The sequence below is a fragment of the Rattus rattus genome, chromosome 13 (assembly GCF_011064425.1).
Source record: "Rattus rattus isolate New Zealand chromosome 13, Rrattus_CSIRO_v1, whole genome shotgun sequence".
Taxonomy (NCBI): Eukaryota; Metazoa; Chordata; class Mammalia; order Rodentia; family Muridae; genus Rattus; species Rattus rattus.
In genome coordinates this window covers 60,871,095-60,894,653 of record NC_046166.1, presented here as the reverse complement: position 1 = coordinate 60,894,653, position 23,559 = coordinate 60,871,095, and the positions used below count along the sequence as shown (strand labels likewise).

The 23,559-nt window shown below is 43.6% G+C and overlaps 1 protein-coding gene across 6 annotated transcripts in view; it reads left to right on the top strand.

Annotated features, from left to right (window-relative positions):
- The first annotated feature begins 4,094 nt into the window (after positions 1 to 4,094).
- Positions 4,095 to 23,559, top strand: part of Nsd3 (nuclear receptor binding SET domain protein 3) — a 112,126-nt gene continuing 92,661 nt past the window's right edge. For 3 of the 6 annotated variants that reach the window (XM_032919546.1, XM_032919545.1, XM_032919542.1), the window contains exon 1: positions 5,089 to 5,172. The gene's annotated coding sequence lies outside the window, so the exon portion shown is untranslated. Of the gene's footprint in view, positions 4,432 to 4,721; positions 5,173 to 9,025; positions 9,160 to 23,559 lie in introns of those variants that run through there. The other 3 variants (XM_032919543.1, XM_032919547.1, XM_032919544.1) reach the window with 3 other exon arrangements.

Genomic DNA, 23,559 nt, shown 5'->3' with positions numbered 1-23,559 from the left:
TGGTTCCACCTCCTGCGCCTCGCCCTGTGACGTCACCCCGAGTGACGCCACTACCATCCAATGAGCTCTCAAATCCTGGGAAGGGCTCGTGTCCTTCACGGTAGCGGCGCGGAAGGCGGCGGGGTCCCCCGCACGAGCCCGCGAAGTCACTTCTGGGTTGTAGTTAGTTTAGCAGCGTCTGTATTATCGGACCAAAGCTGCTTTTTCCCCCTGCCTGCCCACATTCTGTAGTCTGGCTAACTCCCCGAGAACTACTTGAATGAAGGCTCTACCAGAGTACGGTCTGATAGTCGCCTTTGTAACCCATCTTGGAGTCACTAATGACATCGCTTTGATGTTTCCGTTCCTCACCCTTCAAAACTACCTAGAGGTCTCGGGTTGGCGGAGGAGGTTGTGGGGTCCTGGTGACAGAAGGGGCAGCATTGAGAAAGAAAACACTTTTCTTCTGCGGGGTCTAAGGGTGGACTGCTTCTGAAATCTTCATACAGAATTTGATTTTCTCTTTAAAAAATTTGTTTCACGTTGTCGCTTATCATTAGTTGTGTAGAAATCTCAACATTCAAAAATATATTCTAATGTACATGTTAAATAAGATAGACATTGCGAGTTTAAGGAGACCAGATCCCAGGGAAGGAAACTAAGCCAGCTTTGGAAAGTTAAAGTTCTGAAAAATATTCTTGTTCCTATTTATTTGTTTATCTGGTTTTAATTTTTTTCAGTTTCTGTTTATTTTTGAGACTTATGTAAACACGGACTGATCTGAAACTCAATAGATAGCAGAAAGTGGTCTTGAATCCTTGAAACTCCTGCCTCCCCAGTGCTTGGATTACAAGTGTGCACCACTACAACCAACTTTGGCCCTCTCTCTCGCTCTCTCTGTCTGTCTGTCCCCCCCCTTTCTCTCTCTCTCTCTCTCTCTCTCTCTCTCTCTCTCTCTCTCTATATATATATATATATATATATATATATATATATATATTCTATACTTTTTTATTTTTGAGACAGGGTTACACTATGTAGGCCTGGCTGGCCCAGAACTTGTAATGTGGACAGGCTTGCCTTGAACTCACAGAGATTCACTTGCCTGGTCTTCTGAATTGCTCAGATTTAAAAACTGTACCACCATGCCTCGCTCGAGCTTTCTTCAACCTTTCTCTTTGAGAACTCTGATGATAAATTATGAGCTATTCAAAATAGAATAAGTTTTGAGGGCTGGACATGGCAGCGTATGCCTTTTATCCCAGTACTTAATAGACAGGCAGATCTCTCTGTGAGCTCAAGGTCATGTTGGCCTACAAAAGTGAGGTCCAAGACAGCCAGTGCTACACAGTGGGATCCTGTTTCAAAAGAACCAAAAGGAAAACAAAAAAAGAAATGGAGGCCGATTTTAATCCAAAAAAAAAAAAAAAATTTCAACTAAATCAAATGGACTACTTATGGACTACTTAAAATAAGCAAAACTTTTCAGTTTGGCCACTAGGGGTCCCTTTGTGCATGTCAGGCAATTTTCAACTAGGGGTTCCCTTTCACACCCTGATCTTTAAGAATTAAAGTTTACAAAACTTAACTCCTCCTTCCCTGCCTTGAGACAGGGTCTCACTATGTAGCCCTGGCTGGCCTGGAACTCACTGTGTAAACTAGGCTAGCCTTGAATTCACCGAGATCCTCCTGGCTCCTGATTAAACAAGTGTACCACTGTCCCAGGCTAAAACTTTCCTCTTCTTTCCTTTTCTCTGCCTGAAAATTCTAAGCTCTACAATAATTATTTTAATTATTGATTGTATGCAAAAGCATTTTCCTCATTTTACAATGAGATCTTATACTGGAATAATTCTTTTTTTTTTTTTTCTTTTTTTCGGAGCTGGGGACCGAACCCAGGGCCTTGTGCTTCCTAGGCAAGCGCCCTACCGCTGAGCTAAATCCCCAACCCCTGGAATAATTCTTACCCATGAATTATATTCACTTACAAACAGGCCCAGTAAAATTTATTAAATATTATAAACCAGATGAACTATCCCATACCCAGTGTTTGAAACATAAAGTAGATTTTCTAATATGGTCACAAGTTAACAATTCAATTCTTTAAAAAGGGGGTGGAGCTAAGAACCCTTATGAGCCATTTGTTTAAAACAAGGAATACTTTCTCTAGGCATGGGTGCTTTATCAGTCTTGACAATTTGGTGTTTAGGATGAATTGAATATATTTTTACCACCATAACTTGGAGCAGCCTATTCACTTGCTATTGGAAAGAGTAAGCGTGTTTTGAACCTCAGAATATGTTAGATGATGAAACATAAAGTAGGAAGTGTGCCTATGTCCCCAAATAAAGCCTCTGAGAACATTTTTGAGCTCCTTAAATGGGAAATCCAAATGGGAAAGCAAGAGCGACTCAGGTGGTGGAAAGCAGGAAGGTTGGGGCAGGATCACGCTTGGTTCACATCACTCCTTTGGTCACCTTTCTTATTTATAAATTTGCCTCATAAAAGCAGTTTTGGCTCCTTTAAGTTGTAGTACTACAGAAAGGATAGGCTTCAAATAGTGAAAAGCCTGGTCTAGTAGTCCCAGCCTGTAATCTCATTGAGTGGGTAAAGTGGGGAAGGAGGATTGCTGGATCCAGTTGTATTGTGGGCAACAGAAGCAAACCCCATTTCAAAATAAATGAGTGAACTTAAATAGACAATGGTTACAGATTAGGTGGGAGTGGTAATTTATGCCTATAAGCAGATATCCTGGAGGCTGAGGCTGAGGCTGGACAATCGTCATGAGTTCAAGACCAGTCTGGGTTTAACAAGACTTTACAGATGAACATGAGTGGACTAAGGAGGTAGCTCATCTGAAAAGGTGCTTGCAGCAGCACCTGAAGTTCAAGCCCTGTAACATGGTGAAAGTCTGGAACGAGTTCCCACAAGTACTCCTCTGATATTTACACACACACATAAAATAACACAAAATACTATTGGCCCCCTGCACGGTGGCACATACTTTAATTATAGCATTTGGCAGGCAGAGGCAGAAACTATGTTAGGTTGAGGCCAACCTGGTCTTCACAGAAAGTTCCATAACAGCCAGGGACCCTGTCAAAAAAGAAAAAAAAAAAAAAAAAGACAAGCACTAGGGAGGCAGAGACAGGTGAATCTCTGAATTCGAGGCCAGTCTGGTCTACAAAGGGAGTTCCAGGACATCCAGGACTGTTACAGAGAGAAACTCTTGTCTCCGAAAACCAAAACGAAAACCAAACCAAAAAATATAATAATAATATCATCAATGGAATTTTTTCCCACCATCACCCTTACATTAATGTCTATTAAAATCAGTCAACTGCAGAGATTTTACTAAAATTTTGAGGTAGTGGGCTGGAGAGATAGACCAATAGTTAAGAACACTTGTTCTTGAAGAGGGCAAGGGTTTGATTCCTAGCACTCAAGAGGCTGTTCACAACCATCCATAACACCAGTTCCAGTAAATCTGACACCTTTTCTGACCTCCTCGGGGACGTGGCACGCACAAGGCGCACAGATAAATATGTGAGCAAAACACGCATAAACATAAAATTATGAAATCTTAAAAACACTCCTGAGGTGGTATTTGAAACCAGGAGTTTCTCATAATGGTTAGCTCAAGCACTGTAGTCTCTATGGAGAGGAGGATGACACTTTGTAGTGACAGGGTTCCGTAATTCTCAGAACAGAAACCAAGAGTGTGTTTCAGTTTCCTCATTTGCTCCCTACGTATGTTTCCTTTCTAAGTTCACGTCTCCGCGTTGGACGTTCTAAGTAATTACCACCAGGCCCCAAGAAACTACATCTGTACACCCCCTAAACGACTGTTTACCCGGCCCTGACATTGTATTACTCGTATTTCCTAGAATGGGGAGGGCTAGGGGTTTGCAGAGTTCTGCCTCCTTCCTCTCACTCTCCGGTGATCGCTCTGGGACAAATACCCCCACGTCACTCGGTTCCGAGGTCTGGCCCGGAGCAGCGCAGGGCCGGGGCACGTGACCCGCCCGCAGTCCTCGCTGTGGCCCGCGGCCCGGGATGCAGTCGCGCTGACGTCCTCCTGGTTACCCACAAGCCTCTGTACCCCGGTGCGGGCAGGAAGAGGGCAACCGGGTCCAGTGCCTGCCCGGGAGGACGGGGTGCCTTCTGAGCCGGACGCGAACTCTGCCCAGCACCCCCCAGTGCTTGCAAACTGGCAGCCACCCGTCTCTCACTGCCCCGGCTCAGGCTCTCGTCCTAACGTACTACCCCGTGTCTGGGACGCGGAGGCCAGGGCGCTCTGTTGACAGCTGTCAGGCTGTCATCGACTCCCGAGCCTCGGCACTCCCCGGTCTGCGTCATTGCGTACCGGTCATTAGGTTCTTCCTAACATCTAGGAATTGTAGAGCAGGGCCACTCGAATACCATATGGCGTCTAGTACGTGCTGCCGTTTAGTAAGTATTAGCCTTGCAGGCCCGACCTGGCTGCCCCTCCGCACCAGCCCTTCCTTTCCCTCTGCCTCATCGCCTGCGGTCTCGCGTCTGCTCCAGACTCTCGCGCGCCCCTCCTCTCCGCGGCTGACGAGCCTCTTCCTTCTTCGCTCTCAGTGCCGGGTCCCGGACTGCATTTCCCGGCAGGCGCCGCGGCCTCTGGCCAATGGGGGACCTAGGATTTGGCGGCGGCGGCGCCGAACGGGGCGGGGGGGCTTTGTGCGCGGAGGCGGCGGCGGCGGCGGCGGCGACGGCAGCGGGAGCTGGCGGTGGGGAGATCCGGACGGAGGCCGAGGCTGGGGCTGGGTGCCGGGCGTCTGGGAGAGGTGTGCAGCTTTCTATCGGAGCCCCGGGACCCCGCTGCCGTTTGGGGCCGCCAACCTTCGGCTCCTCTCAGGCACCAGCAGCTTCGCGGCGACCCCCGTCCGGCCGCCTCCCCTTCGCTCCGCGTCGCCCGCAGCCTTCCGTCTGCCCGCAAACGAGCCCGGCCGGCCGGGCCGTGGCCCTCCTCAGTGCCGGCCGCCATGGCAGGGGTGCTCGGCGCGGGGGAAATCTAGTCCGAGGATTTCATGCGGCCTAGCTCGGTTCCGTCTCCTGCGCCCGCGGTCCCGGCAGCTGCCGGCAACCCAGCCCCACTTCGGGCCTCCGTGTCTCTCCTGTGATCGTACTGACACGGCAGGGGGGTTAGAATGGAACAAACTGAAGGTAAAGTGCTTGTGTATGTGTGTGTTGCGCGTCAGGGCTTAGGAGGATCCTTGGGGTGGGGGCGACCTAAGACCCAGGAACCCGTAAGGAGTGAGACCCTGGAAGAGAAGGGGCTGCGGATGGCCTGAAAGGGTTCGGGGAAGGAAGAGCAGATGGTAAGGTGGGTGTGGAAGGAATTGGGAGGTGGGGCAGGTAGGCTTGGGATATGATGTAGTGGTGCTGAGCTGGGAATTGGGAGTAGAGGTGGGATGGGGGCGGGGATAAGGATGGAAACGGGGGAGGGGTAGGAAAAGAGAAGAGTTAGATTTGGACATTAGAGACCTAATGCAAATTAGGATAGGTCTGGAATGGAGTGTGGAAACTAGAAGAGTTGGGGGAAAGGGATAGGGTTGATGGAGAAGCGAGGCATCTTCTGGGAATCAAGGGGAGAAACTAGTGAATCAAAGTGGAGGAAAAGATAAGATTAGGAAATAGGGATGAAAAATGATTGTGTCAGGATGCAAGAGGAGGATAGGAAATAGACGCAGGAAACTGAAAGACATACGATTGGTCTTGGGAAGGACATTAGCAGAGTGTTGGAAGGGATGAGAATTATCGACCAGGCGTCACAGAGTGTGAGGAAAAGAAGGATTGTTATTGAAGTGTTAGAAGGGAAAGCCTTTTGTTCCTATATTTGTGTGTATTCTGTCTTGTATTTCAAGGCTAGAGAAATAGAGAAGCTAGTGGTTATGAGGTTGTGATTGTTGTGAAATGAGGGAGGTGTGGGTGTTACTGTTCTGAGAGAAGAGGAGATGTGTTTGTGTTATGGTAGGGAGGCAGGGAAAGACATGGCCATAATTTGATGGTTTTGGTGAGGGAGTAAAGACTATTCAGATTTAAAGGGGGCAGGGGCAGCCATGTTTGCTACCAGGCACTGCAGTGTAAATAAATTCCCTTTCCTCTCCCGACATCTGCGTGAATCTGGAACCGACAGTTCACATTGTTACACCTCCCCTTCTATTCATGAACTTCTCTTACCTCTTGGGTCATTTACAATTACTCATAACCACGGAAGGACGAGGCGATGTTTCCCATCTTGTGTGTTTCGCTGCCTCTTCTTTTCTTTCCCCTGTTCCTTCTGGTTGCAAAAAAAGGCATACCGATAAACTGCAGTGTAAAATTTAACCCTTTTTATAAATTTAAAATTAGAATTTTTTAAAAACTAACCGAAGAAATCATTGCTACCATATTTCAAGCTTGATTGTGAAAAGTCTTAAATAATAATTGGTTTCCAACACCTCAGAAGCAAGTCAACACTTTTTTTTTTTCCAATTCTTTAAGTAAACAAGGAAATTGCATTGGTTATTTTACTTGGGGCGCTCTTAGAAAGGGGTGGGGAAGATCAGCCTGTTGTAGATCATCTGCTTGGTGAATTTAGAATTTTGGAAAATTAGAAATGTTCCTGGTGATATGCATGTTGTTATGAATAATGCTTTTTTATTAGCTTTTTTCATCTCTTCCCTTTGCTTTCATGTAGCTAGTTCAATACCGTCTCCAAATGCCAGTTCAGTACTGTGATCTGTGAAGTAGGCATGCAATCGTTAGATCCTCACTGAGCTGCCAGCTTTTGGGGGTGGGTGGATGGGAAGTTCTGTCACTCCCAGGAAAGCTCCAGTAATTCTTTAATGTATTCAGATATAACTACTTGTATGATCTGAATTTAGACTAAGGGGCTAAGTCCTGACAAAGTAGAGGAATTGGTATTTCGAGATCTCTTTTCTATTCATATTGAAAAGTAGGCACCTCACTTGAAATAATGGTAATTGTGGTAATCCAAAGTTTAGCCACGTGTTAGTCTTGAAACTCTTTTCTAACACCAGTGAGTCCTGCTGACTCTAGAGTGGGCTCGGTCATTCGTACTACATACAAATCTTAATAGGAGTGTTCTCTCAGTCTTAATAGAGTTTGGTGGAAAACTTTAATGTTGTTGGAGTGGTACTTGGCTGAGATTAGACTTGGAGTAAATGTCAGATTTATAACTTGGAGTATTTTGGTTGAGATATATATACATATATATACATATATATACATATATATATATATATCTGAAAAACATTTTCAGGACCTATCGTAAAGATAAGTCCTATTCAAAGTTATTTGGCGTGCAGCTCTTGGGATTTCTCTGTGTTGATAGACACATTTTATTTGTATTTCTCTCCTGGTTGACATATTGTTTGTAATAGTAGACTTACTTGCATGAACTGTCAGTGCCATCCTTATAGGAAAATGAGCAACTGTATATTACAACAGAGAATATCTATTTGGAAGTGTGAATGAGCCCTCTTAGTGTTCTGTCTGGGTTCCTTGGATAGGTTTCCATTCAGTGAAGAAGGCTACTGTATTTATCAAACACTCGAAATCCAACCTGCTGCGATTACTACTGCTCACATGGTACTTAACATTTTTTAAAAATTATTTTCTTTTTTGTGTATTAGTGTTTTTGCCTGTATGTATGTATGTCTGTGGTACCACATGTGTGCCTGGAGTCTACTGGAGGTCAGAAGAGGGCATCAGGTCCCCTGAAGTGGGAATTATAGATGGTTGTAAGTTGCCATATGGGTTCTGGGAATTGAACCTAGATCCTCTGGAAGAGCAGCCAGTGCTTTTAACAACTGAGCTGAGCTGTCTCTCTGACCTTGATACCTCTTTTAAAAACTTATTTATTAAGACAGTCTCATGTATCCCATGCTGGCCTCAAGCTTTCAATAAAACTGAGGCTGATCTTGAATTTCTGATCTCCGGTCCATCTCCTAAGCATGCTGATACAGCCATGTACTAACAGCCTGGTTTATCGGTGCTGGGAGGCCCAGGCCCACCTAGGGACCAACTAAACTACGTTCCTCTTCCTTTTTTTTTTTTTTTTTTTGGAGTGACAAATTAACAGATGGTCTCATAATGATTAGACTAAAAGAGTTTCAAATGAAGGCAGCTAATTGCCCACAAAATAGGTTATTTTTGGCCCAACTGTCCAAAGTGACTCTGAAGACAATAGTTTCTGGAGTTTTAAATAATAATCATAATGTAAAGTACAGCTAATAGTTGTCCTCTTGCAGTGTGATGATATATATGTACATGTATGATTTCTTTTTTTATCTTCCCAACAATTTTCTGAGACTCTACTTGTAACTGCTTTTTGCAAATGCAGAAACAGGTTAGATAACATTACAAATGTTATTAAATATTTAAATAACAAAGCTGGTATTTGAGTGTAGGTATTTTAAGTTCTAGAACCCAGAGAAGCAAACTGTTTCTGTTAGCTTCTTCTAATATAACATAAAAATAACACATGCCTGTTATTTTAAAATGTTTCAAAAGATCAGTGTCCCTAGTTGCCAATTTAACTAGTTAGAAGTGTCCAGAGTTTGCTCAACAGTTTCTGTGGATTTACTTAAATGCATAGAATGGGCTCACACTGATTCTAGAACCCAGGTCTATACTGAGCTAAGCCTTGACCTTTCTTATTTTATTTCCAGTTACTCTCTTCCTGCTTGAGTCTTCCATATGTCTGAGATTATGTGTACACTGACTAGTGTTTTGTTTTACTTAGCAGGCATGTGGGTCTCTAACTTTTATTTGAGAGTCAGGTAGACTACTACCACTTAAACTAACCTTTCTGTTTATTTTTGTCTTTGAGGCAGGGTCTCTGTTAAGTGGCTATGGCTGGGCCTCTAATCATACCCATCATCGCTTGCCTCTGCCTCCTGAGCGTTGTGATTGATTGAAGGTGTGCTCCATCAGACCAGCTGAATTAACCTTTTTTCTTTCTGTTGTAAGAGTGATTTTGACTACAGTCCTAACAGTCTGTTTGAATGGGAGATAAATGCTCCAACCTACCTTACTTTACAGGTGAAAAAGCCTGACTGGTTGGTGCCAGACTGGTGACTTGGATCTCAAGACCACATTACTTCCTTACTATGAAGGGATTTGAGCTGTTCTTTCAAGCTCAAGGTGAGCGGGTGTGCTGAGGTCAGACAGTGTGTGTATACCGAGAGGTCCAGGGAGTCGCTTGCAGGGAGGCAACTGCCAGGCTTGGGTGTTTTTCATTCTCTGACAAACAGCATATGGACAGAGTGTTTTTATGTGTAACTGGATTATATCCAGCCTATCTTGACGTTTGTGTTTTGTGTAATGGGATAGGTGTTGGCAAAATTTTCCCCCTTCTAATAAAATTGTCAATGAAATAGCAATGAGGGGGGAAAATCAGAAACCCAGTCCTGGCTCCAAAGTAAAATGGAGACGCTGGTCAAATTTTCTGTTTTTGTTTTAATGAGCTGAAAAATACCTAATTAAAAACAATAGTTTTAAAAAGATCTCAGGCTGGACATGGTGGCTCATGCTTTCATCCCAGCCCTCCGGAGGTGGAGGCAGGTGGATTTCTGTGAATTCGAGGCCAGCCTGGTCTACTTAGTGAGCTCCAGGACAGTCAGGGCTCTATCAAGAGACACTGTATCAAAATAAAAAAAGTAAAAACATCTGAGGAGACACTGTTGATTTAATTTAATTATTTTTCCAATAAAAACAAGGTGACCACAAATTCGTATTAAATAGTTCAGTTGAACTCACCCAGCTCATGATTTGGCCTTAGCCTCTCCTCTGCTAGCTTTACAGTTTGTGCCACTGTGCTGAACTTACTGGGTCTCAAAACAAAGACAGTCTCACTTGTCATAGACGCAAAAGAAATGAAAGTTATTATTTTGAAGTTTTTTGGAGATTGAAAGCTCTATGTGTATGAGCATTTGCCTGAAGGTATGTCTGTGCACTGTGTGTGCAGTGCCCATGGCGGGTAGGTCGTGTTGGTTGTCGTGCGGGACTGGAGTTACAAACAGTTTAGCTGCCATGTGAGTGCTGGGAACTGAAGCAGGCCCGGTGGCCCAGCAGCAGTGTCTCTCCAGCCTGGACTTACCCTGCCTCTTCTCAAAGGCTATAAAGCCACAGTGGCTATGCTTCATGGGCATAAAGTTAGACGAGTGGGCTAGAGTCCAGAAATAGGTGATTATCAGGAGTGGTGAAAACCTAGAATCCCACCACTTAGGAGGAGCTCAGGTTTGAGGGCAACCTGATAAAAACAGTCAGATTGTCTCAGAAAACAGCATGTGCTTATAGTGCACACCACACACACACACACACACACTGTGTTACATATATACAGTACTACATATTTTTAAAAAGGAATAAATGATAAACACAACTTGGATGAATGTTGAAATAATCCTAAATGAATCCAGACCAAAAGAAAAGAAAATATATTTTGTGATTCCAAACAGAAGCCTTATATGCACACTACTCTACAGTGACAAGCACACCAGTCCCAAGAAATTAAGGTTGTTAAAGCTTTAGAAGTTGTTATTCACAAAAATCTGTTTTTCACTGCCATGCTGTTTTTAATTTTACTTTAGAGAAAAAAGTATTTTTGAAGAAGCAACTCAATGATTTATTTTTTGTTAATAAACACATCTGCCTTTTGAGTTTTTAATAACTAATGAGCTTTAGGATACTCTTCTCATAAATATTTACAAGGTGGGGCCTGTGGCTGAGATGGCTCGGCAGGGAAAGGCACTAGCCACCAAGCCTGACAACCACCTGATTAGATCCCTGGAACCTAAACGGTGGAAAACGAGAGCTGACTCCTTCCTGCAAGGTGCCCTGTGAACTGCACAGACACCAGTGAATTTAATTTTAAAAAATTAAAAAGTCAGTTTACCAACTAGCTGTTCTATAGTGACCTAATTTTTAAAACGTCTGTCGTATTGTGTGCGTGCGTATTTGTGCAGGTGTGGGCGTCTGTGGAGGTCAGTGGAACGCTTGTGGTGGGGTGGGGTGGGGTTGCTTCCGTGCTGCCGCATCAAGTTCAGGCAGTCCGGCTGTCTAGGCAGGCCCCTGAACAGGCCGGCTGGTCCTATCTAGTATTTTTTAAAAGCTTATAGTTTCATTTTCGTTTTTACTGTTAACCTTAAGAAATACATAGTCAGTTCCTTAAATACTACTATGTTATGTGTAATACCTATACAGCGTGACATGGGGAAGTAAAAAAAGACATTTAAACTCTGTGAATTAGAAAATGTTGTTACTGGATGTGTGTTGTTGGTCCTCTAGCACATCTGCTATTAACAAGATTGAAGGAGGATTCTTAGCTTATTTAAAAATTACGTCATGGCTTTGTTTTTGTTTGTTTTGTTCTGTCAGATGGGGTCTCCCATAGCCCAGGCTGGCTCTAGTGAAGTCCCTGTGTATCAGAGTGGCCGTGAGCAATTGGTCCTTTTGCCTCTACGTCCCAAATTCAGAGACACAGGCAGGCAGCACTACCCTAAACCAGGTCTGGGTCTGTCTTTTCTATTTGAGACAGGCTGGCCTCGGCCTGTCCTGTGGAGGAGACTGGTATGAAACTTCTGATTATACTGCCTCTACCTCTGGGGTTTGCAGACACTCATCACCAACGCTGTACGAGACGTGGGTCTCAGTCATTAAGATACGATGAGAAAGCAAATGGGTAAATGAAAAAGAGTCACGTACATCATAGTTTATAGTTAAGCTATATAATAACATTTTATATGGTGCCTTCTTGGATTGTTTTATAGATACCCACACAATAACTCCATTTTTTAAATTAATCTGAAAGCACAATAATTATTTATCTGAATCATGGGAGATTTTGAACTCTCCCCAATGCCTAAGACCAAAAAGACTAATCATATCATATAGAGTGAGTTCTCGGATTTCGGTCTACTTCTAAGTTACAACTTGAAAATTTATTTTTCTATTTTATGTGCATTGATTGTTTTGCATACACACACACACACACACACACACACACACACACGCGCACACACACACATCTGTCTATGTGAGGATGTTGGGTCCCCTTGAACAGACAGGTGTGAGCTACCAAGTGGGTGCTGGGAATTGAACCCTGGTCCCCTGGAAGAGCAGCTGTGCCATCGCTTCGGCCTAAGATTCTCTTGCATTTGGAATGCTTTTCTGTGGCATACTTGGCCTGATGTTGTTTGCTGGATCCCTTCAAAGAAAATGACATTCAATTTACTTTTTCAGGACGCAGTTCTTGGAAGTAATGAACGTTTAATTTGAAGTTTTAATAGCTGTTCAGTATTGCAATACTATAGTCAGTGTGTGGACTTGCTCGTAAGGCTGGTACGTGGTATCAACGCTACCAGCCTTTTCTCAGTGTCCACAGAAATGATTCAGATGAGTAGGTCAGTTGGTTGGCTCTTACATCAAATTAGTTAACTAATCAGCTTGCTCGTTTGTTTGTTTTTGAGACAGGGTTTATGTCTGTAGCCCTGGCTGTCCTAGAACTGGCTCAGTAGACCAGGCTGGTCCTCCTGCCTCTGCCTCCACTGCAGTGCTGGCATCAAAGGCATGCACATATGTCTATTTTGAGACTGGGTTTCTTGGTGTAACCCTGGTTGTCCTAGAACTCTCTCTGCTCTCCAAGTGCAGGTGAAGTGGTAACTGCCGTGGTTCTAGATACTTTGAACTTAGAGACAGAAGGATCTGTAGGAGTCTAAGACCAGCTTGGGCACTTTAGGAAGAAATCAAACAAGCAAGCAAGCAAGCTCTGGCAGGACATAGTGGTTCACACTTTTTACTTTCTCTGTGTACCCCTGGCTGTCCTGGAACTCCTTCTGTAGACCAGGCTGGCCTAGAATTCACAGAGTTCTGCCTTCCCAGTGCTGGGATTGAGTGTGCAGGTGCTGGGTAACGGTGGTGCACGCAGGAAGCAGAAGCAGGCAGATATCTGTGAGCTGTAGGCCACCAAGGACTGTACAGTAAGACCCTGTCTCCGGAATAAAAGCCTGAGTAGATGGCTCATCGGGTAAAGGTATTTTCCACCCAGCCTGATAACTTGAGTTTAATCCCTGGAATTCCACATGGTGGAAAGGAGAGAATTATTCTCCCTAAGTTGTCCTGTGATTTCTACACAAGTGCCTTGGCACATGCATGTTTCTGCTCCAATATACACAGAAATAAATATAATTAAATGAGAAAAGTAAAATGATTTGATTTATAAATACCTCCTTTTAAAAACTGTATACTGGACAGTGTGTTCTACCCATCTACTTCACTGTAAGAGATTTGCTTTGATCTAACTGACCTTTTTCCTAGTATTTGTTCAGCAGGTGTGTTTACTTTAAGCCAGTTTAGCAAACTGTGTGTGTGTACTGGGGGGTTGGTATATGCACATGCGTATATACAGTTACGTGCATAAGCAGAGTTGCTGGGTATCATTCTCTACCACTGCCTGCCTGTTTCCTCTGAGGCAGGATCTCTCTCTGTATCTGGAGCTTGTATTCTTTTCCCTACTAGGCTATTAGCCAACAAGCCTTCAATGTTTCCCTGCTTCTGCCCCCACAGGACTGGGGTTACACACACACATTTGTGAGATTGGGCCTAGCTTGTTATGTGGGTTCTGGGATCTAAACTCAGCTCCTCATGGTTGTGCAGCAAGTGTTGTCAACCAGAGTCATCTCCCCAAGTCTCTGTCTTAAATGAGGAGGCTACATGGAGATCTGCATTCCTCCCATCACTTTACCTTACCACTGAAGACTAATGCTCTTGTCGATGACTAGAAATGGCTACTTAGAGTTGTGGAGCTTCAAACTGAAGTGCTAAAGTACCAGACTATAGTAGGCGTGTAGTTGGTAATTCTCACTTCTTAAAAACAGAAATAAAGTATTGGAGGCTGAGGGTGTGGCTTGGTGGTAGAATGCTTTTCGCTATATAAAGAGGCCCTGGATTTGATTGCCAGCTTTAAAAAAGAGAGGGAGAAAAAAAAGAAGAAGAAAAAAGGAAGGAAGAAAGAAGGAAAACATCTATAAATGAGGTTGTCTTTAATTGCATGTTTAGTGGATGAAGAAATGAACTCACTTGGCTGCCTTAACAGAAGTTAAGAAATGTTGGAGCAGCATCTTTGCATGGGCTGTGTGGGTGTTCTCAGTAAGAGATTCATGTTAGTACAAGTACGAACAAGAAGTTAACTTTCCAGTCCGAGCTTACTTTCACTGTAGTTACTGTAACACCATGCGTCTAACTGCACCAGCGCTTGGTGTTCTGATGAAGCCAGAATGTGATGTAAAATTTGAATACAAACAGCCTAAAATCCTGAAGTGGTAAAACTAGTGAAGCAAAACAGAAAACAAAAGAAAATTCCAGAAGACACCTAAACATCTTTTTTGGAAATTAAAAACTTAGTTACAGGTTTTAGTTTGATACGTTGGTTGGTACTTTAAAAACACCTATTATTTTTGTCATAATTATTATTATTTTTTTTAACTTGAGGCTAACAGAGAATCCAAGGTATAAGAAAGTAAAATTTGAACATTTATAAAATCTATAAACCAACTGGATGTGGTGACTCACTTCTAATCCTAGCATTCAGGAGGCTGAGGCAGGGGGATCTCTGTGAGTTCAAGGCCAGCCTTGTCTACATGGTGCCAGGATCCTCCAAGGCTACAGAGCAAAATAAATCTATAAGAACTAATTAATTTCAGAAGCTATTTTACTATCATTTACTTGATTTCAAAGAGAGTAGGACAAGATGACTGATAGAAGTTGGCTTCGTTTGTGGCCAGAGAGATGGCTCAGTGGTTAAGGGTGCTAACTGCTCTTGCAGAGGCCTAGCTTTGTTCTCTAACGCCCACATGGCCCACAACCTCATGTAGCCCAGTTCCAGGGATCCTGTACCCATGTGTTACACATACAATTGACATAATACACTCAGGCACACACACATGCCACACATGCACATACAATAGATTTTTTTTTTTTTTTTAAAAAAGAAATAGCTTAGTTTGTAGTAACTTTCGATATGAGCCATACTCTTGTGGTAAGAAACAGGACAAAAAAAATCTAGTTCACTGGTTGGGATTTAGCTCAGTGGTAGAGCGCTTGCCTAGGGGCAAGGCCCTGGTTCGGTCCCCAGCTCCGAAAAAAAAAAAATCTAGTTCACATCTTGAAGTGGTAACCATGTTTGTTGTTGTTTGGTGTAGTCAAGAACAAAGTAAGGACGGTGGAGGTGAAACTGGGTGAATAAGGTATTTAATTAGTAATCATTGTATTGTTACAAGGTAGTCAAGCAGTAATGTCAGGGAAAAAACTGAATATAATCTAAAGTGCTGAATAATTTATTGAAATGATAATCAAGTAAAAACAGATTGAATATAATAACAGGGTTTATGGATACATGAAATAAAATGTAGGTTTAAATTGTTCTCATTAATTAATTAATTGATTGATTAATTATGTTCCATGTCATGCAGGTTACTCTCCTGACACAGAACAGTTTAATCTGTTTGAAGATCAATTTTCTTCTAACACTTTGGTTTGTTTGAGATGGGGGTGGTTTCACCATTGTCATCTAGGCTAGCTAGCTCCAAATTCTGAGTGCTACAGGACTGTAGCTTGCTGTAAGTGGGAAATTTCAAGTGGAAATTTTAGGAACTATTTAAGGTAACAGCAACACAGCTAACCAGATTATGGAGCAGCGCAGTTATACTTAAAAATGTTTTTTTCTCTGTTTAAATTTTTGAAAATGTAAATAGGTAAATTAGAACATACACAGCTTTGGACATGTTTTGATTACTTAGAAAATGTCATGACGACAGCACGGTAGTCATGGTGATTGTATAGCTGTAAAAGCTTGTATAGTTGAGCATTGGGTGTAAGTTTCATTTAATGTCTGATACTACAATGAAAGTCATTAAATACTGTTAAGACTATTGAGACTTAAAGTTAATGTCAAAATAAAATGTTTATATCTAGACATCTGGAGGAATGATGTCTCCTTCCATTCCGTGGTGTCATTTCAGGTGCTGCATCACTTGGTTTAATCCCCACATATCAGACAGTGAATGAGATAGCTCCATGGTTAAGACCCGGGTCTGATTCTCAGCACCCACTTGGTGACCCTCAGCTGTCCATAGCTCCAGTTCCAGGGAACCCAACACTTTCTGGTCTCTGAGGGTATCAGGCATGCACAGACATCCAGGCAGGCAAGTCACTCATACAAGCCAAATAAGAAATTTTCGAAAGTCTCCTGGCCATGCAACTCAAGTCATATGACCATTAACACCGGTATTACTAGTACACGCTTTTACTCTCAACATCTGCTTGTCTCTGGATTTCCATGTCACTTTAGCATGTAGTCTCATTGCTTAAATGCCCATGTAGGTGATTTCTCTTCCTTTTCCTTTCCTCCCCCTCCTCCCCCCTTTCTTTCTTTTGAGTCTGGTCTCTTTGTAGACCAGACTGGCTTTGAACTCACAGAGATTCACTTGCCTCTGTTTCCTGAGTGCTGGGACTAAAGGCGTGTGGCACCATGCCAGGCAATTTCTCTCTTGCGTCACAGTATTTGCCCATTTCTTCAGAGTTCGTGACTAACCTCATTTCCATAAGCATGCAAGGATATTTTCTTGAGGTTGTTTAAGGGACAGTGCTGTGCCATAGAGCTTTGAGGTGGTAGAAGGAACGGAGTTTCCCTCTGAGATAGGCTCTCCAGCCCAGGCTGCTGTGTATGTACTTCTGACTACAGTCACACAGTCAGCTACTACCTACAGCAGCTAAGGATTGGCCGCTGCTGCTTTCTTCTCCCTAGAGTTTTAAAGACTTTGAAAATTTGTATTATGTGTGAGATCTGTCTTCGTTTTTTTTTTTTTTGTTTTTTTGTTTTTTGGTTCTTTTTTTCGGAGCTGGGGACCGAACCCAGGGCCTTGCGCTTCCTAGGCAAGCGCTCTACCACTGAGCTAAATCCCCAACCCCGAGATCTGTCTTTGTGTGAGCCTGTGCATGAGGATGTTGAACAGGCCAGGAGAGGGCATCTGCAGCCAGAGTAGTTGTGAGCCGCCTGACATGGGAGCTGCACTGGAGCTCTGCTCTTCCACAGGAACAGTGAACTCTTAACCACCGAGCCATCTCTCCAGCCCAGGATACTTGTTTTGTTTTGTTTTTTGATTTTGTTTTGATGCTTTGAGACAGGGTTTCTCTGTGTAGCCCTGACAGGCCTGGAATTCATTCTATATAGATCAGGCTAGCCTTGAATGTGTTTATTTTATTATTTTGTTTGGATGCTATGCCTACATATATGTTTGCACACCACATGCATGCCTGGTGCCAGCAGAAGTCAGCAGAGGGCATCAGATCCCCCGGGTCTGGACTTAGAGGTAGTTGTGAGCCACCATGTGGTTCTGGAAATTGAACTGTTGACCTCTTCAAGAGCAGCCGGTACCCCTAACTACTGGGCCAACTCTCTGGGTCTCCTAGAATTTTTTTTTTTTTAACTTTTTTACTTATTTCTGCTCACTGCCTCCTCCCAGCCATCTCCTCCCACACTCCTTCCCTCATTCCCCCTCCCCTTCTCCTCTGAGCAGGTAGAGGCCCCTGTGGGTATCTCCCCCACCCTGGCACTTCAAGTCTCTTGGAGACTAGGCACTTCCTCTGCCACTGAGGCCAGACACAGCAGCCCATAGAATTCTTTCAGTCAGTGGAATTAACAGCATGTAGACTGCTAAGCAATAAAGTGATTTTTTTAAATTTGTTTTCTCATTTGCTTGTTTGTTTTGTTTTGTTGAAGCAGGGTTTCTCTCTGCAGCCCTGGCTGTCCTGGAACCTGCTCTATATATCATGCTAGCCTCAAACTCAGAGAAGCAGCAGTAAAATGTTTTAAATGTAAAATGCTCGCCTCTATGTTTGTGTATTTTGGACTAGTGCGGGTTTATAATCCCTGTACTTGGGAGGTAGAAGCAGCAGGATCTGAAGTTTGAGTTCATCTTCAGTTATATGGTGTGTTAGAAGACAGCTCGGGTTACATGAGACCTTTTCTTAAAACAACATTAAAACCAAACAAACAGCGTAATCTGTGTGGAAAGGACTTGGTTTCTTCACACCTATCCCTGGACACTTGCTTTTGTTTTCTCCCTCCCTACCTCAGGAGCTCACTAAGTAGACAAGAATGACCTGGAACTTCTGATCCTTCTTTTTTTTTTTTTTTGTTCTTTTTTTTTCCGGAACTGGGGACTGAACCCAGGGCCTTGCGCTTCCTAGGCAAGCGCTCTACCACTGAGCTAAATCCCCAACCCACTTCTGATCCTTCTATCTCTATCTTCCCGGTGCTGGGGTGATTGGCCTGTGCCCCCACCCAGGTTTATAGCTGCTGAGGTTCAAAGCTGGGTTTTCTATGTTAGACAGGAACTGCCAATTGAGATAAAGCTCAGTCCCCCATACAAAATGTTTTATGTGTATGAGTGTTTTGTCTGCATATCTGTCTACCATCTACTTGCTCCTGGAGATCAGAAGAGAGTGTCAGTTCCATGGGCTTGGAGTTACAGATGGTTGTAAGCCTCCATATGGTGCTGGGAATTCAATCTAGATCCTCTACAAAAGTCACAGTGCTCTTAGCCACTGGGCCACCTCTCCAGCCCTATTTATTCTTAAATGATGAAGCAGTTACTAAAATGGGAAGTTTTTTATTTAGGGAACTTGTTCATAATTGTGTGTCTCTGGGAATATGTTTGTGTGTGGTTCCACTCACTCATGTAGGAACCTAAGAGGCCAGAGGCGAGTGCCACAGTGCCTTTCATCATTCCACTACAGTTTCTAAAGATTTCTTGTATGTGAGTGCTTTCCCTGCATGTATGTCTACCACGTGCGTGCAGTGCCAGAGTAGGCAAGAAGAATGGGTCTGATCCCCTGGCACTGGAGTTGTAGATGATTGTGAACCCCTCGGCCAGGAACTAAACCAGAGTCCTCTGCAAGAGCAGCAGCTGCTGAGCTGGCTCTCCAGGCCCCCCCCTGCACTTTATTTTTCTGACACAAGGCCTCACTATGTAGCTGACTGGCCTGAAACTCAGAGATCGGCCTGCCTCTGTCTCCCTCTGCTGGGATTAAATGTGTGTACAACTATACTTGGCTCCTTCCATTTTCAGTCAGCAGTGTAGTTCTCTTCAGTGTTCTCCCTAACCCTCTTGCGTGCGCCACTTCATTCATAGGATCCTTGTGATTATTTAGGCTCAACTGAATGAGAGGATAGTGTGTTTGCATGGTGGTTTTCTGCTCTCTGAATTCATTCAGCAACTTCTGGACTCTTCTGTGGTACTGGAGATGGGAATGCAGACATGTGTAGCATGAACACCATCTGGGGTTCTGCTGGTTGGTTTTGCTTCATTTTTGGGGGATAGGATTTCACTATGCAGCCCTGTCTTGAACTCACGGAGATCTGCTTGCCTCTGCCTCTCCCTCCTGAGTGCTGGGATTAAAAGCATATGCCGGGGTTGGGGATTTAGCTCAGTGGTAGAGCGCTTGCCTAGCAAGCGCAAGGCCTTGGGTTCGGTCCCCAGCTCCGAAAAGCAAAGAAAAAAAAAAAGAAAAAAAAGCATATGCCACCCTGTGTTGCTATTAACAAGAATTTCTGTCAGCGTTGCTTCTTGTTCATAATAGAAGAAGGTGCTACCACAATTTGCTTTGGATATTAAAGACATCCAAATGTGTAAGACATCAAAATTTGTTGGTTATGGCGTCAAACTCCTTTAATCCTAATTCTTGGAAGGGGGAAAAACAGAGGCAGGAAGATCTCTGAGACTGTCTCAAGGACAAAACAAACAATTAACAAACATGAATTTTAGATGTCCGAACTGGCCAGTATGTCAACAGTGAAGCTGTGCAAATGACACTTCAAACATATATGACTTTTGGTGTATAGGACAAGATTTGTATTAATCTAATATCAAAGTCATTTTGGGAGGTGGTGAGTCATTTTACTAGAGATCAAGATTCTAATATTTTTATCAGTGATAATATTATGACAGTTTCTTGTAGTCTCATTGATAGTGACTCATATTGGTGACTTTTTATATATTGATACAGAAGAAAGAACTTCATAATGTACACAATATAAATTCAGCACAATGTTAGTAATTCATATATGCTTGTGGTTATTAGATGCATGGCAGAGAACATCATGTTGCGTAAGATTATATAAATAGTATTTCTTAAAAAGATTCTTTAGTCCGTGACTCTGAGATGACATGTAGTGTGTGTTTTCAGCAGTTTTTTTACATTTATTTATTGCGTGCGCATGCCATTGTACATGAGTAGAGATCGGAAGCCAACCTTTGGTAGTCGATTGTCTCTTCCATGTGGCCTCTAGGGATTGAACCAGGTCATCAGGTTGGCACGAGCACCTCCTTACTGCCCCTATCTTCAGCTTTTAATAAATGCCTTCTAATTTTATTATTTTAAAAATGTTATTTATTATTTATTTTTATGTACATTTCGATGTGTTGCCTACATGTGTGTCCATGTGAGGGAATCAGACTCACTGGACTTGAGTTATAGACAGTTAAGAACTACCATGTGGGTGCTGAGAATTGAACCTGGGTACTCTGGAAGAGCAGCCAGTTCTCTGAACTCCTGAGCCATCTCTCTCCATAATTCTCCCCATAATTTTATCTTTTTAGTGAACGTATTACCAGCTAAAATAAAATTGCATATTAAAGTTACCGAGAGGGTTTAAAAGTAATTGGGGTAAATGTTATCTTGTCGTCTTCATAGTGACCTGGTTCTTGCTGCTGTGCTTTGCGCTGAGCATGAGGTGGCGCTGCAGGGACTTTCTGGGCTTTCTTCAGAGTTCTTTTAGGAGGAAAGCAATCTCCCCAGGCATGGTGGTGCCTGCCTATAATTCCACACTCGGGGCAGGGGCAGCTGAACTCTGTGAGTTCAAAACCAGCCGGGTACAGTGTCCTAGGACAACCAAAGCTACTTAGTGAGAGCCTGTCTTAAACAACAACAACAAAAAGCAAATGTGGTGCTGGCTCAGTTGGTAAAGTGTTTGCCACACAAGCGTGAGACCTTGAGTTGGATTCCCGGTACCCACATAAGAACAAGATGTAGTGGTTTCACCTGTGACCCTGAAATGGGGACTAGTCAGGTAGGATTCCTTGGAGCTCTTTGGCCAGGTTCAGTGAGAGACCCTGTCTCAAAAGATAAACGGTAGAGTAACATAGGAAACGTCTAGTCTCTGCAGGCATGTGCACGGACCTGTACCATCCACAGGCGCACATAGCAGATCCGTAACATCAGTTCTAACTGATGGTACAAACGTCTGGTGGCTCTCAGTACACTTACACTTAATGGTAATGAAATATTTTGATGGTTAGCCCGGTCCTGTGTCCCTAGTATTTTTCTGTCAGAATTAATTTATTTTTATTTTTTTCTTTTTTCTTTTTTCTTTTTTTTTTCTTTTTTTGGAGCTGGGGACCGAACCCAGGGCCTTGCGCTCGCTAGGCAAGCGCTCCACCGCTGAGCTAAATCCCCAACCCCCAGAATTAATTTATTGATAATGTGCCAGGCACTGCAGTTAGTTGTGGGTCTTCAGAGAGTCTATTCAGGTGTTCCTAGTACACACTTCACTCTCCCCTTCGTTTCTGGCGCTACCCGTCCATCACCAGTTATGTGGTGCGTTTTCATTAAATGCATTTCATTTGATTTCACAGCATTTCAAGAAAAAACATTTCAAAAACCAACTTGGTATTTATAATACTGAGGAGCTGAAAGTTCTTAATAGAAATTCTTTGAAGTACTATCTACTGTCAGCTTTCAGAGAACCGTTTGGCTCTTCTCAGCCTGGGCATGTCTGATAGCCCACATTTCACCTTCTTAGCCTGGATATTTTCTGCCAGGAGGGATGGACTCTGTCTCATTTATCTTTTATCTGTAGTGCTCAGGACCTGACATAATGCAGGCAACTCCACAGGAAGTGCTGTACTCTTATCAGGACTGGACTGGGAGCTCCAGCCCAGTGGTCCCCTTTATTGCCTTTCTCCCTAACATTGCAGGCTGTAGGATTATGGGGCCTTGGCTGAGTCTTCACCCTCTTCTGTTAGACTTAGCACAGTGTAAACACTTGTTCCATTAGAGAAATCTGAATAGATTGGGACTGGGCGGGGCAGCTGGGTTGTACCATTTGGTTTCTTTCCCACTATAGCAGCAGCAGAATGAGAAGGAATGTGGAGCTGGCAGGAGCCTTCCCTGGACCTTCTCAGACTACAAAGGGTAATCGACCGCTGCTGGTGCTCAGAATTGACGTAGCCAAGTGTTCTTCTGTTCTTTCTTGTGTAGATGTTTGAGATCATGCTCACTTCACACACACACACACACACACACACACACACACACACACTCTCTCTCTCCCTCCTCTCTCTCTCTCTCTCTCTTTCTATGACAAAGTAGTCCTGTACTGGGTGTTTGGTATTGTGGTGGGATGTAAGGAGAATGCTCTGTTAGTAGAGGAGGCCTTTGACCTGGCTTTCGAGGGTATGTGATGGGTTAATAGACCCTAAATGGCATTTTAAGGCCTTTGAGTGTATTATCACCTGAATAGAATCATAAGACTGAGTGGTGGTTGAGAGAGAAAATGGTACCATGGTGGAAGGCAAAATGGGAAACCCAAAGGTCTTTGACTAGATAGGCAGGTGCCACAATATCAAGGGACTTTGGCTTTTTTGATTGTTCTGAGGCATAGAAATTTCTATTAAGGTTAAGTGCTCTTTGCTTTTTAAATATTTATTTGTGTATATGAGTACACTGTAACTGTCTTCAGATACACCAGAAGAGGACATCAGATCCCATTACAGATGGTTGTGAGCCACCATGTGGTTGCTGGAAACTGAACTCAGGACCTCTGAGGAGCAGTGTTCTTAACCGCTGAGCCATCTCTCCAGCCCTTTGAGATATGTATGTTTTGCCTGCATGTATGTCTATATGACATGTGTATACCTTGTATGTGTAGAGGCCAGAAGAGGGTTTTGTTCTCCAGAAATAGGAGATGAGTTGTGAGCAACTACGGGGATACAGGGATCCCAACTCCAGGCCCTTTGCAGAGCAACAAATGCTTTCAGCCTCTGAACCACATCTTTCTAGCCCTAAGTACCTTACTTTTTTCTGTGATAAAATACTATGACCAAAGGTAACTTACAGAGGAGTTTCTTTTGGCTTAGTTCCAGAGGGCTAGATGTCCACAGTGGCTGGGGGAGCATGGAGATAAAACTGGGAAGCGGGTTGTCACATAACCCAAACAGGAAACAGAGGGCAAGCAGGAAGCTTTACTCCTCAAAGCCCTCCCCAGTGATGTCCTCTCTCTAGCAGTGCTCTACACCCTGCGGTGCTATAGCCACGCCACACACGTGTTTTTGTTTTTAAGTACAGTTTATGCTGTAAAGCATGGGTCAGGGATGGATCATGCTGGAAACAGGAGCATGAGTTCGGAAACATGCTCTAGTTAAGGTAAGGAATCCTCCAGCATAAGCAGTGAGTGGAGAAGTGGATGGATGGGAGGGGGCAGGA